General features: G+C 36.6%; 1 protein-coding gene across 2 annotated transcripts in view; it reads left to right on the forward strand.

Moving 5' to 3' along the window:
* Positions 1–12,401, forward strand: part of LOC126828264 (G-protein coupled receptor dmsr-1) — an 89,626-nt gene that overhangs the window by 31,670 nt on the left and 45,555 nt on the right. Inside the window, exon 1 of one of the 2 annotated variants that reach the window (XM_050557949.2) lies at positions 12,302–12,377. The exons of the other annotated variant lie outside the window; for it this stretch is intronic. The gene's annotated coding sequence lies outside the window, so the exon portion shown is untranslated. Of the gene's footprint in view, positions 1–12,301; positions 12,378–12,401 lie in introns of those variants that run through there. 2 annotated transcript variants of the gene reach the window in all.

A 12,401-nucleotide genomic window follows, 5' to 3' on the forward strand; every position in this document is an offset into this window, starting at 1 on the left:
CATGAAAAGAGAGACACCAGGATAAAAGTTTCCAAATGATTCGCTTGTTCATTTCATGAAAAATAGTAATATGATGACAAAATCGTTCAAAGATAGCGAAATTAGTATTTTATTAGTAATGGAATTGGATTCAAAATACTAGCGGAAAGGTATATTCACCAATAGCAATTTTGTCTATTTTTTATTCCCGCAAAATAGAAATTGGGCCAAACAATTCATGATTTGATGTTCATTTCATCGCGACTAATTCGATTGTTATTCGTCTAGAGGTTTCATTTAATTGCAGTTTAATGTAATCAAATATGCGTTTGCAAAATATTATCTAATTGCATGTGATGAAACGCGTTTGATTACCCCTAGACCTCTGCTGAAAAGTGATTGCAATCACTTACAATCTGTAATTTGAGCAATTTTTAAGCATGTCCTGCTTCCCCAAGAAAGTGACAAATCGATGGACAAACTTAGGGAAAAAACATTGAACCACTTCTGTTATAAGGATAATACAAAGTGTTGAACTTTTATACTAAAATAACACATGAAGCACGCACACACGTTATATTTTTGTTACACAATTTTCTATACTTACTTTATAGCCAACATGTACGCCAGATCTTAACATTTCAAAGACAAATAATGAATGACATTCAGGGCAGATTAGATGAACAGGATCAGTCTATCACGTTCTGCAAACTCCAGTGATAAAGAGTCGCAAAGCCGGACATGATATATCTTAAGTCTTGGAATGATCAATTGGGTCTATCAGTAACTGTCTTAAATGTGACGTATAACCTGTAATTCAATGAATGGAGATAATGGTCTCAATATGATAGGTGTGTGGGTTCACATTAAATGAAAAATGTAATTGTCATATCTAAAACACAAGAAATCATTCATCATAAGAACCTAGAAGTAACATCCAATCAAAAAAAAAAAGTAAAATAAAAATAACAACAAGATATCCCATAAGGGTCTAAACAGGATACAATGATATACTCTGTTTCGAGCCAGATCTGTTTTTTGATTATTTCTTTCCTCCTTTAATGTAACTTTTGATAGTTGTGTTCAATCTGTTTGATAAAATCATGATATACTATCGTGATAATAATAACTAGTTCACTTGGTCAAGCACCTTTTAAAGTTCTGTCTGATTTATACACTCTGGAACATTGTTAACAAAAACTAGTATTTTCGCATATTTAGAATTTTGATCTGTTATTCACATGATTTAGTGTCCTACAAAACGAAGGGCGTGGTTATTCTATCCAGGACACCCAATGTTAAGTGTCAATAAGTTTTCTTTGTACTTTTGGTTTTAAACCATAAACCCAAAAACTTCCAGTATCGGAATTCAAAACCATCTCTCCAGTTTGTTATAATCAGTGATGAGTGTCGTGTACGTGACACGATATGCCCACCCTGTCAAATCAGTTACTAGTTCTAGGTTGAAGGGTTTACACAGCTAACAAGTTTTATATTGTTACCTTGCATATACGCTTTGGCGATCTGTAGATCACAACAAGAGCATACCAATCCGCAGACAAAACTGCTATCAGTTTCCCGGGATTAATTGAAAAATTGTGTTCAGCGTTAATGTTGCCAGACCTATAACCAATAAAAATAACCAGATAATTAAACTTAAAACCACTCATTCTAACTTTTCAACATGCACGAATGATTTAAGTTATAGTGACATATATCTAACATTTTATTCTGTATTTATAGAAATGATAGCGATCGCTATGAACGTTTTCCTCGAGAAGTAACACGCTAAACTAAAATCATTGCCCATTCATCACTTACCAATGAAGCAGTGTTATCACCAGGTGCATCTGCCCAGTGACGTAGACAATCTCAACAAAGCACTCATTCCTATTCGGACTGTAACTTTGGAAATGTTAAGAAAATGTTTTAGCGAGTAAATAATGAAATTGCTAAAAAGGGATGTAATTAGTGAACTGAAGTTGTTTGAAGAAAAAAAGGAATTTACATCGACTTTTATGTATTTTAAGTCTAACATTAGTTCAAAAATAGAATCCACAATTAAAAACCGTTTATATAAACATTTATCCGGACATTTCCGTGTTAGACTAAAGATAAAAGCGAGATATGGCTCGAGGGTAAGCCATTATTTCCATATTAGGACATGGTGTTCTGTTTCCCATCTAACACAGCCTTTCGTAACCTAAGGCATGTTTGACTTTGTTATAATCCCTCCGCGTTTTATAAAAACCGTTATGGTTGTGCCTGTAAGCATTGGTCGTTTCCTTTTTAAAATATTCTGTGACGTGGAATAATAACCAAACCGAATCGACAATGCTGACTTTGATCAGAGTGAACAGACACACAATTCCTATGATCAGAGTGAACACACGCGTATTTCCTGTTATCAGAAAAGTCTCCGGTACCGTGATGGCCAAATGAACAGCATAGTCATCCATAACTTCTAACTATTGTAGAAACAAAATAAACACGAAAAGAACGAATCTTAATCATATTTCCGATATTCGTCGTTCAAACTTTTCGGCGGTTCAAAGATACTGGTGCGAGTCTATGTTATTAGTCTGGCACAAAATGGTTTACTAAGATATCAAGACGAGCGTGTTTCATGGACTGTTTCATGATTTTGTAAAATCATTCATAAAAACACTATTTGTATTATTGGCTTGGGGCGACTAAAATTTGCATTTGAACAGTTTTCAGTAGTAAACATTTTATTGTCGATTGGTTTTAAGTATTATGATCTGATTACACCAATTAAATTTCCCTGGAATAATCCCAGGGTTTCCTTGTGGAATTTATTTATATTCATGAATTCAAGATATGTTCCCTTGGGCTTGGTACTCGAAATCGCAAGAGTATATCCATTGATTTTGAGATATATTCCAACAACTCGTGATATTCTTCGAGCAAAACTACAACTTGACTGAACCCTCATATAAAATGCAACTTGAACTATGTTGTTGAAGAGTGTTCGATGTAAGGTAGCTTGAAAGGCGTCTATTTCGAAACAGCTTAACCATTGATATTATCTTACCAATTTAAGGATTCCATTGGCTATGCTCAGTTTGTTTTTATTCATCCTTTAGATTTCGTGCAGCGGCTATATATAGAAATGATTAAAGTCTCATATTATCTTGCCAATTAAAGACCGTGTGTATCCGACAAATTATATGGCCAGGCAAACTACAAGTCACGGCCATTGATTATAATTATTGACTGCAAATTACTCATTACCAATCTTCTCTTTAAGGGCTTTCAGTGTAGGTTTCATTATAAATCCTTGACAACCATAAAAGTCGTGTTTGATTAGAACTTCAAAATTATCTTATTGGTATTCCCGGACACAGTAAGAAATAACTTTCCTTATAGGCAAAAATCGTTTTAAAATAATGATCTGTTTACGCTTACTTTGTCGGGTCATCCCTTCATCTGCTCTCTGGCCGGAGACTGGTAATTATTTTTCTTTTTTCCATATTATTTCCTATTGGTTTCCTGATAGTAGCAAGTCTTTCTCTTTTTTTCTCGGTGCCGTTTGCTGGACAAGTTTTGTTTTCGTTTATATCACGAATCAGACACATTTGCATCCACTATTTTCACGCTAAATAGTTAGGAAGTAAACATCCACGACTTAGGGAAATAACCTATGAAAGTGAAGTCATGGTCAATATATTGCTTTGAATACACTCTGGAGTGTCGATGGTAATATACATTTTATCGTACAGTATTTTATAGCCCTGAAAGCCCTCTGGGGTCGATGGTACTAAAATAAACCAAGGATGACGACTGGCCACTTAACCCGTGAAACACAGCACAAAAAAGAAAAGTCTTCGATTCAGAACCAGCCGCAAACAGTAAATATATTGGTTTAGTTATTGATTCAGATTTTTCCGTCAAATATAGCTCTTACGTTAAATCAATTTGCTCTCTAACCCCTCTCATCCACGCATAATTAGCAAGTTTTAAGCATACTTAACCCTCGTCGTTTCATTCATGTATATCTTTAAAAAATGTATTGCACTACTGTGTTCTTATCTATAAACCCAGTCATGTACAAAGTTTAGCGGCTTGAGATATGTTTAAGAAACTAAAACCTGTCAACAAGAATATCCATGTAATTGATTTTATTTGATTTCTTAATCCAATTAGCCTGTTATTGTTTATATCTATAGTGAATGTGTAGATCTATCGTACACTCTATTTCACAATCTAATGTAAACATTCGAGATGAATGCAAGTCAAATACAGGAAGGAAAGCATTACAGGTCGATGTTGGGCTCTTTAAAACTATCCACCGATTGACTTCCCCAATGACTTACAGTACTTTTGAAATGAATATGGATCGAAACGTAGTAGCATATAGATATATAGACATCAACTTAAGATACTAAATCTTGTTACAGTTGTACAGACCGCAATTATTTAACCCGTATTTCTGAAATTTCACCGTGGTTAAATTGCATGAAATTATGTAAGAGCTAAATCTGCCGATTGTTATATAAATTATTAATTAGACATTTATTAACATGACAAGACCATAATCAACTCCCGATGTCATCAGATGGCTCCAATGTTAAGTAGAATAGAACGGTTCGGTCATTTAATGATTTATTTTAAAAATGGAGAAGCTATGCTAAGACTCGAATCACCAGTAAAGTTATTACGAACAATGCACTCATCTTGTCAAAGCTACAATCATTGATACCGGCCATCTCATTATCTAAATCTTACACACGACCTCTTTAAGTCTGCTCGTTTTATTGATTTTCGATAACTTCCAGGGTTATTCCCTTTTGTTTTACAAAATCTTGTTAGCATCTAAGTGACTTCAATTATGATCTAATCTTTTCGAAATGTTTAGCACATAACTGAACGAATTGGTTGTTAGCGGGCGTGTACTTCGTTGCTTGGCAACCTATATTTAACTTTGCTAATATTAGATATTCTACAATATGATATTAACGTGGAAAAACACCTTTCAAATAAATTGAAACCAATTTTTAAATTTAAAAATTTCACGAACTTTGAAGCCTTCTTGTGCGAAATTGGCTTATAATACCATCCCAGACGAGACATTTAAAGTTACACGGTCCCGAAAGTGTTTGTCGTGTGGTTATTTCCAATAAAAGTATGGCACATTTGATTTATATGGAAACTATAGACACCCAATCTTACTAGAAAAATACTTGATTACCCGATAAACACCCTGTCAGGCTATCAGTTACTGGGAACCCGGCTGTTGTCTGCCAGCTTATAGTGCGGTAGCTTGACTGAGGGAGCGGTTGTTATTTCTTGATCAAATGGTTAGATGGTTTTGGGAATAGTGAGGGTGTCAACGTACAAAAGACTCTGCAATTTAAACTGCTGAAAAAGAAGTTGACGTAAAATAATTAAGAATTTACTTAGGCCTCAATATGTATGATAAATGGACAGTAAGTAATGAAAAATACATTTAGAAAAATGGGCCCTCCGACAATGAAGTAAGTTGACAGCTCTGGCGGCTAACAACGGTTATTTATAGCTATAGGAATCTCCCGGCGAATACAAAGCTTTGAGGGGGATTTGAAACAAAAGTTTGATAGATTAATTAGTTTTTAGTAAAAATGTATCATCAAATCATACAGTTTGTACGCGGGAAAGTATCTTTAAAATATTTTGCTCTGATTAAATGTATTTTTATATTAATGCTGTGGCCCTCAAATTGACATCCAAGTTTAAAACGTGCGTGCACTACCAATTCTCTAAATTAAGGAGACTTTCCGGGAAATTGCATAGTCAACGCTTTCTAAAATGTGTGCTAGATTAGATACTGGATGTGATAAATGTTATTACTGATGGTGTTTCTATTTTATTCCGACTAATATTCCAATTATAATATCGTGTTCCTGGTAAATCGCGTTTATGTACGGATTTTATTAGTTTCTACGTGTACTATTCATTATGAAATTAAGCTCAGTAAACAAGGTGAAAACTGGATTCCCCTGAGCAAAGAACTAATTCATTCATTTGCATTAATTAATCATATCGTAGTGTAATCAAATTACATGTCGCCAAGAGCCCACAGGTTACTTTACAAATGGAAATTGATACCACAATGTGACAAAAACCGTCGTATAGGTATGTTGACACATACAATTAAAGAAGCTAAATCGCTATTCTTTGGCTTCTAGAAATTGACACAAATGGATCACAACGCATATAATAATGTATTATGAATGTATATAAACTGATTTACATTCAGTCGTTTCTGGTTTTACTGTAATTTGGGATTAGTTATGTTAGGCGAAATACGTCAAGAGTTCGTATTGAACGGCAGTCTTTGATGTCTGGTTATTCCAGTCTACATCGTTAGTATTCTCCTTTGGGGCGTGTTTAGCCTCGTACATCGAGTCGCTCTATTACAAATGTCACTCGAAAGCATTCTGGCACGTGATTCGTGTGCCAATTTTAAAATTTTCATTTTGTCTTAAATATTGGATATCAGAAGCCCCATCTTTGCATTAATTTTGATTTAAATAGACCAATAAATCGTCTTTGTAATGTCAAAGACTGTGGGTGATATTGAGTTAGCGACGTGGCTCCTTTAAAATTAGGGGGTTTGGATGGCTGAATGGTTAGCGTGCGCGCGCTGTATCATAAAGTCTGTCATTGAGTCGACTGGCGTGGTTTCGAATCCCCGGTTGTACGTGGCAAGGAGTAGGGTCACATGTCCAACCTCGTGGGTTTTCTCCGGGGCCTCCGGTTTCCTCCCACTGCTAAAGACCCCTACGCGCAAGCGAATTATGTAAATAAAATTAAACCATATGTTAGTCCCGAAATGACCTAGTTTGTGTCGAGTGGACGTTAAACCCCATTTCTCTCTCTCTCTCCCTTTAAAATTAGATCATATTTCATTTGTTTTATTTCTAGCTTGCAGTTTAATACCGATTGGGGGAGGAGGGTGAGTGGGTTGAGGGTGGATGGCGGAATGGTTAGCACATGCGCGCTGTATCATAAGGTCTGTCATTGAGTCAACTGGCGTGGTTTCGAATCCCCGGTTGTACGTGACAAGGAGTAAGGTCGCCTGTCCAACCTCGATGTTTTTTCCGGGTCCTCCGGTTTCCTCCAACTGCTAAATGCCCCTACGTGCAAGCGAATTATTGAAATAAAATTGAACAATGTGTTAGTCCCGAAATGACCTAGTTTGTGTCGAGTGGACGTTAAACCCCATCTCTCTCTCTCTCTCTCTCTCTCTCTCTCTCTAGGGCGAGGTGTATTAAAACATTAATTATGTAGATATCTCATCCAATCTCCTGGCTTTACTTAGATAACATTAATAAACAAGTGATTACATGATAATCTACATGATTTCAGGTGAGTATAAATTAGGATATACTAATACACAGCGCCACGTTTTTGTTTTAATGTTCTGTGTGCGCCATAATTTAGATTGGTTACAGTCGTCTGAATATTTAACAATATTGATAAATAATTATATTACAAATCCTGTCAGTTCCCAACACTGGGTATGTAACCATCATTTTGCAAAAATAAAAAAAAAAACAAGCTTTCTATGGATAGACCAAAGATGGTGTTGCAAGTTGGTTGTCTTGGGGACACCTGGCAATGAAAAATAATAATTTCGGTAACATTAAATTAATAGTAATGGCGTATCTATGTACTTAATCCAACCATAAACTATTCAATTGAGATGACTATATTTTGGGGGGATTTAGTCAAAGATTAAGTACGAGTCAACGTTCCAGAATATCAAATTTTATGGTATTCTCGAACAATGATTATCTCAATGATTAGACAATCTTAGTTATATAAATCTTAGTTTAAAATTTAATCAGATTTCTAGAATATGACTGGTCAGGAAATCGAAGGTTAAATCTGTGATTAGCAGTAATTCACTTTCGAAATATCGGCCCAAGTGCTCTACTTGAGGCAACTGCAAGTCGGTTTGTCGTGCTGACAGCTGACAATACCTGTTCTATTTGCGATTATAAGTCAGTTTCTGTCACTAAAACGCCGAGTTCTCATTTTTAGCCACACCTCCATTGACTTCCATATGTAGAATATACCTAATCCGATTTTTCTTCCTCAGAGTTAGCTCGAATGATATTTCACAACATAAAGGAAACGAAATACAAAAAAAAAATGATTATTAGTAATAAAGCTGACTCCGGGCGCCTTTAGTCATATTCGAATAGTAAGTGTAGGATAACCACACCACACACAAAACAAAACCGACAAGACTAACTGCATACACACTGAAAGATATAAACAACAAATATCAAGTGTATACTTTAAAATATTAAGTTTCTCCGCTAAAATAAACTAAGTTTCTTTATTGGGGTTTTAGGTCGTGCTGTAAGTTGTCTAGTTACTAAAACGTTCAACTCTTTCCAAATTACACTTTTAAAATAGGTTCCCATTGTGGCATCGTCGCTTGTGCCACAAAACGTAACCGTGTCTTTAAGCTACACTTGGTGAATGATAAACATGTCAAGCAATTATTCAAATTTGGTGTTGTTTACCAACATCTCACGGAAGATTGCGTGATCGAAGTCCCAAAAAAATTAGGATTAACAAATCAATGCCACTCTAGTATTTATGGTGTATTTGGTTCAGACATTGGCTGAGTTATTCTTTCCACCCTAAGAGTAAAACTTATGATTTGTTTTACTCTTTACTTAAATCATAAACGTAGTTCCTAGTACTGGATTCCAAATCATTAATTATAACAGGAGAACACCCCAATGATCCTATAGAACAAAGGATATGTCTAGGTTTCAAACTAAACACATTTTAAACTTTAAAGGGGCTAGACCGCTTTGCTTCGGATCCAACAAAATTGTGGTTTTCATTGGATTATATGACGTATTGATTTCTTTTATGGAATGACATCATGTCTTCTATAGTAAATACATAGATAAAGCCAATTTTGAGATATAATTGATCTCGCGTTCCCGCAAACAATAAAAGAAACTATACAATTACTAAACAAAACCAGCTCAACTTAATATCTGTCGAAATGAAATTTAAATCGGAAAGAGCTTGTCTGTGCACTAATCTAACTGGTGTAAAAGTGAGAATCTTCAGTAATAAATACGCGCTGGAATTATCATTGAAATTATTTAATACCGGAAACCATGATTATACACGGAACAGCTTGTCCGGTTATCAGGGGGGCTTGTCCTATAAACGGTATAAAACATAGGATATTCTATGGCTTTACAAATCGGTATATATAATAAAATGGAATTATGCTAATGGACAATTTACCAACGTTACTAACGACAATAAAATGGGAAGATTAAAATCTAAACAATAAAACGGGATAATAACACAGCAATTAAAATGATGATGTGCTATTTTAACAGGGGCGCAATTAAAATGATGATGTGCTATTTTAACAGGGGCGTAAATGTGGGGGGGGGGTACACCCCCCCCCCCCAGAAAAAAAAATAGTCGGTCGCAAAATCAGTGCAGTCGGTCGCAAAATAAGAGCAGTCGGTATCAAAATAAGTGCTCACTCCACACGTCACGCTACTCACGCAAAACTTTAGTATAAAATAACCTTGTCAACTTATCATGTTTGAAAAAATGATGTGTTTCACTCTTATTCTGTTGTGAGTATGTAGGTCTAGAACAAAATTTCCCCAAGGTAGAAAAATAGTCGGTCTCAAAATAAGTGCAGTCACTGCAGTCGGTCTCAAAAGCATGCATCGCCGTCAGTCGTAAGATATGAGCAGTCGGTATCAAAATAAGTGCTCACTGCACACGTCACTCTACTCACGCAAAACTTTAGTATAAAATAACCTTGTCAACTTATCATGTTTGAAAAAAATGTTTTTCACCCCATGGCAAAAAAATAGTCGGTCTCAAAAAAAAGTGCTCACCGCAGTCGGTCTCAGACTAAATGAATTAATGGGGTGTTTTCTGACCATCAGAATTCTGCAAAATCTCTCCCCAAAGTCCAGGACATTTCAGAGACCAAGTAAGCGCCCCATTGAGGTAAAGTGCCCTCAGGCCCAGTCCTCAAAAATTAAAAGCTCAGTTACATATCGGCGCTCAATTCCATTATGCCATCATTCTTCAACTTCTTCTCTGTCCTATACTATCTCATCACTATCATATTCACAGTTACAGTGAATCGCCCAGTTAGTAGTACCACTAGTGAGTGAGTCTTGGTTCAAAAGACTGTAGAATTGTTAGTTCTACTCTCACAAAACAGGCGACATTGACAGATAGGCCTCAAGATTCTGTCCCATTTCTTATCCTCTCGTTAACGAGAATTTGGATCCATTTGCCATGACATTGAATAAAATTGTCAGGCCCAGTCCCAAAAATTAAAAGCTCGGTTACACATCTGAATTTTTTTCGCGCCTGCGGCGCTCGATTCCATTATAACATCATTCTTCCACTCCTCTGTTGTCATATACTGTCTCAGCACTATCATATTCACATTTATACTGATCTGCCTAGTTATGTTAGTAGTACCACTGGCACTGGTGTGTGGGTCGTGGGGCGTCAGGCTATACAAAAGTTCTGTCAATTCTTGCAAAACAGGCAGAATTGACAGGGGCAGATCTTGAGAATTTGTCTAATTGACTCACATTTCTGGTCCTCTCGTCCACAAGAATTTCTTCAAGCAATGACCTCAAATGCCAAGATATTGACTCAATATTTCAAAATTTTCTCAGGTTGCTCAGTGTTATAGGCACAATCATATATGACATAAACTTTATGTCAACTTAAATAAAACTGCTTTCCAGCGAGACAACGATCGGCAAACAACTATATAATTATACAATACCACCGATGTTCTACCGAGACGCTTAATGTTATAGCCAGTAATTTGTTGACATTCATTGTGGGGTGGAATTGTGGCTGGGGTGGCGCCCTAGATTTGGACCCCCCCCCCCCACACACACACACACACACCGCTATCTAGATCCGCTACTGCACATGTCCCCTACAAAACTCGCACCTGTGGTGCTCGGCTCCTGACTGCCTCACTCGTACTAGGAGTATGGGCATCAGTCGGTCGCGTTTAGGCTAAACACCCCCCCCCCCAAACAAAATCGTTATGTACGCCCCTGTATTTTAATAAGTAACTGTCCAATAATTTTGTGTTGTTACCAGACACTGTCTAACGTATGTTGTTTTAAGATTATTGTATATGGCAGTCCGATGCTATTATCCATCACCAAAATCCAGGCGGTTTAGCTCTTTTTAAAAAAAGCGAAAGCGATAAAGTGTGTATTCCCGAACGCTGAACAAAATAATCACTCTCCAGGCGTAATAGCTGGTTACGGTCGACCTTTGAAAAAATTACTAAAAACCGAACCGAGGTCGTCTTATTGAACCAAAATAAAAGGATTTAACTGGAAACTCGTTGGTATTTGCGTTTGTGTATGTCACGGTGGGGGGTGGGGGCACAACTTTAACCAATAATTTCACTTTGTTCACAAATATTCTTTATTTTTTATAACTCGTATAGTTTTGATTGTAGACAGCAAAATGATTATCCTATTCGTGATTCGCGAAATGTCAAGAAAATTGCAGAACTATTTCGGACTACATCTTACGCTTTTAAATTACTGTTGATCTCACTAAAGGTGAATGATAAATGGAATAATCCAAGACATCCCTTCCCCTTTTACTGTACCTCTATGCCTCGGCATTCTGACAAATTGCCGACTGAGTCCAATGCAACTATGATATAACTGACAGGGAGATATATATATATTCGAAAATCACCAAGAAATGTAAAGAGCGTGTTGACAGTGACGGGCTCGGTCTCCGTTTCATTTTTACCACGTTTAAAACCAATGATGTGCTGAACATTTCGAAATTTTCATTTCCGCTGCTGTCTAGTGTCATTATAAAGATTAGGTTCATGGCTTATTTCACAGCCTACTCAATTTAACTTCTTTATAAGAATCATGTAAACTAGACCAGTTTCGTCACGTATGCCATTTGGCATGAGAACGGGCCGCTTTGTTGCGTTCTATATTGAGGGAATCTTGTGTACGAAGAATCTACTACAATAAAGGTTAGGGGGGGGGGGGGGGGTTACTTACTCGCTTGGCTGTTTCGTTCTCAAATATCCTAAAAGTAAATTAGTCTCTAAATCAGATGAGGTTGTTCAACATGTATGTTTAGTCCCAGAATGTTGCTGTTGTTGTTCTTACTGTTTAACGTCCGCTTTTCATTTTTATCATCTTAGCGCAGGTGCAGGGGTCTTTCTAGTGAGAGGAAACCGGAGTACCCGGAGTAAACCCACGAGGTTGGGAAGGCGGCCCTACAACTTGTCACGTACAACCGGGAAATACTCTTATCACAGGCACATGGAGATGCATCAATTTTGACATGCCAGAAACCCTAAGGTACGAATCAAGAACGTCTATAAC

Source organism: Patella vulgata, chromosome 7 (assembly GCF_932274485.2).
Source record: "Patella vulgata chromosome 7, xgPatVulg1.2, whole genome shotgun sequence".
Classification (NCBI taxonomy): domain Eukaryota; kingdom Metazoa; phylum Mollusca; class Gastropoda; family Patellidae; genus Patella; species Patella vulgata.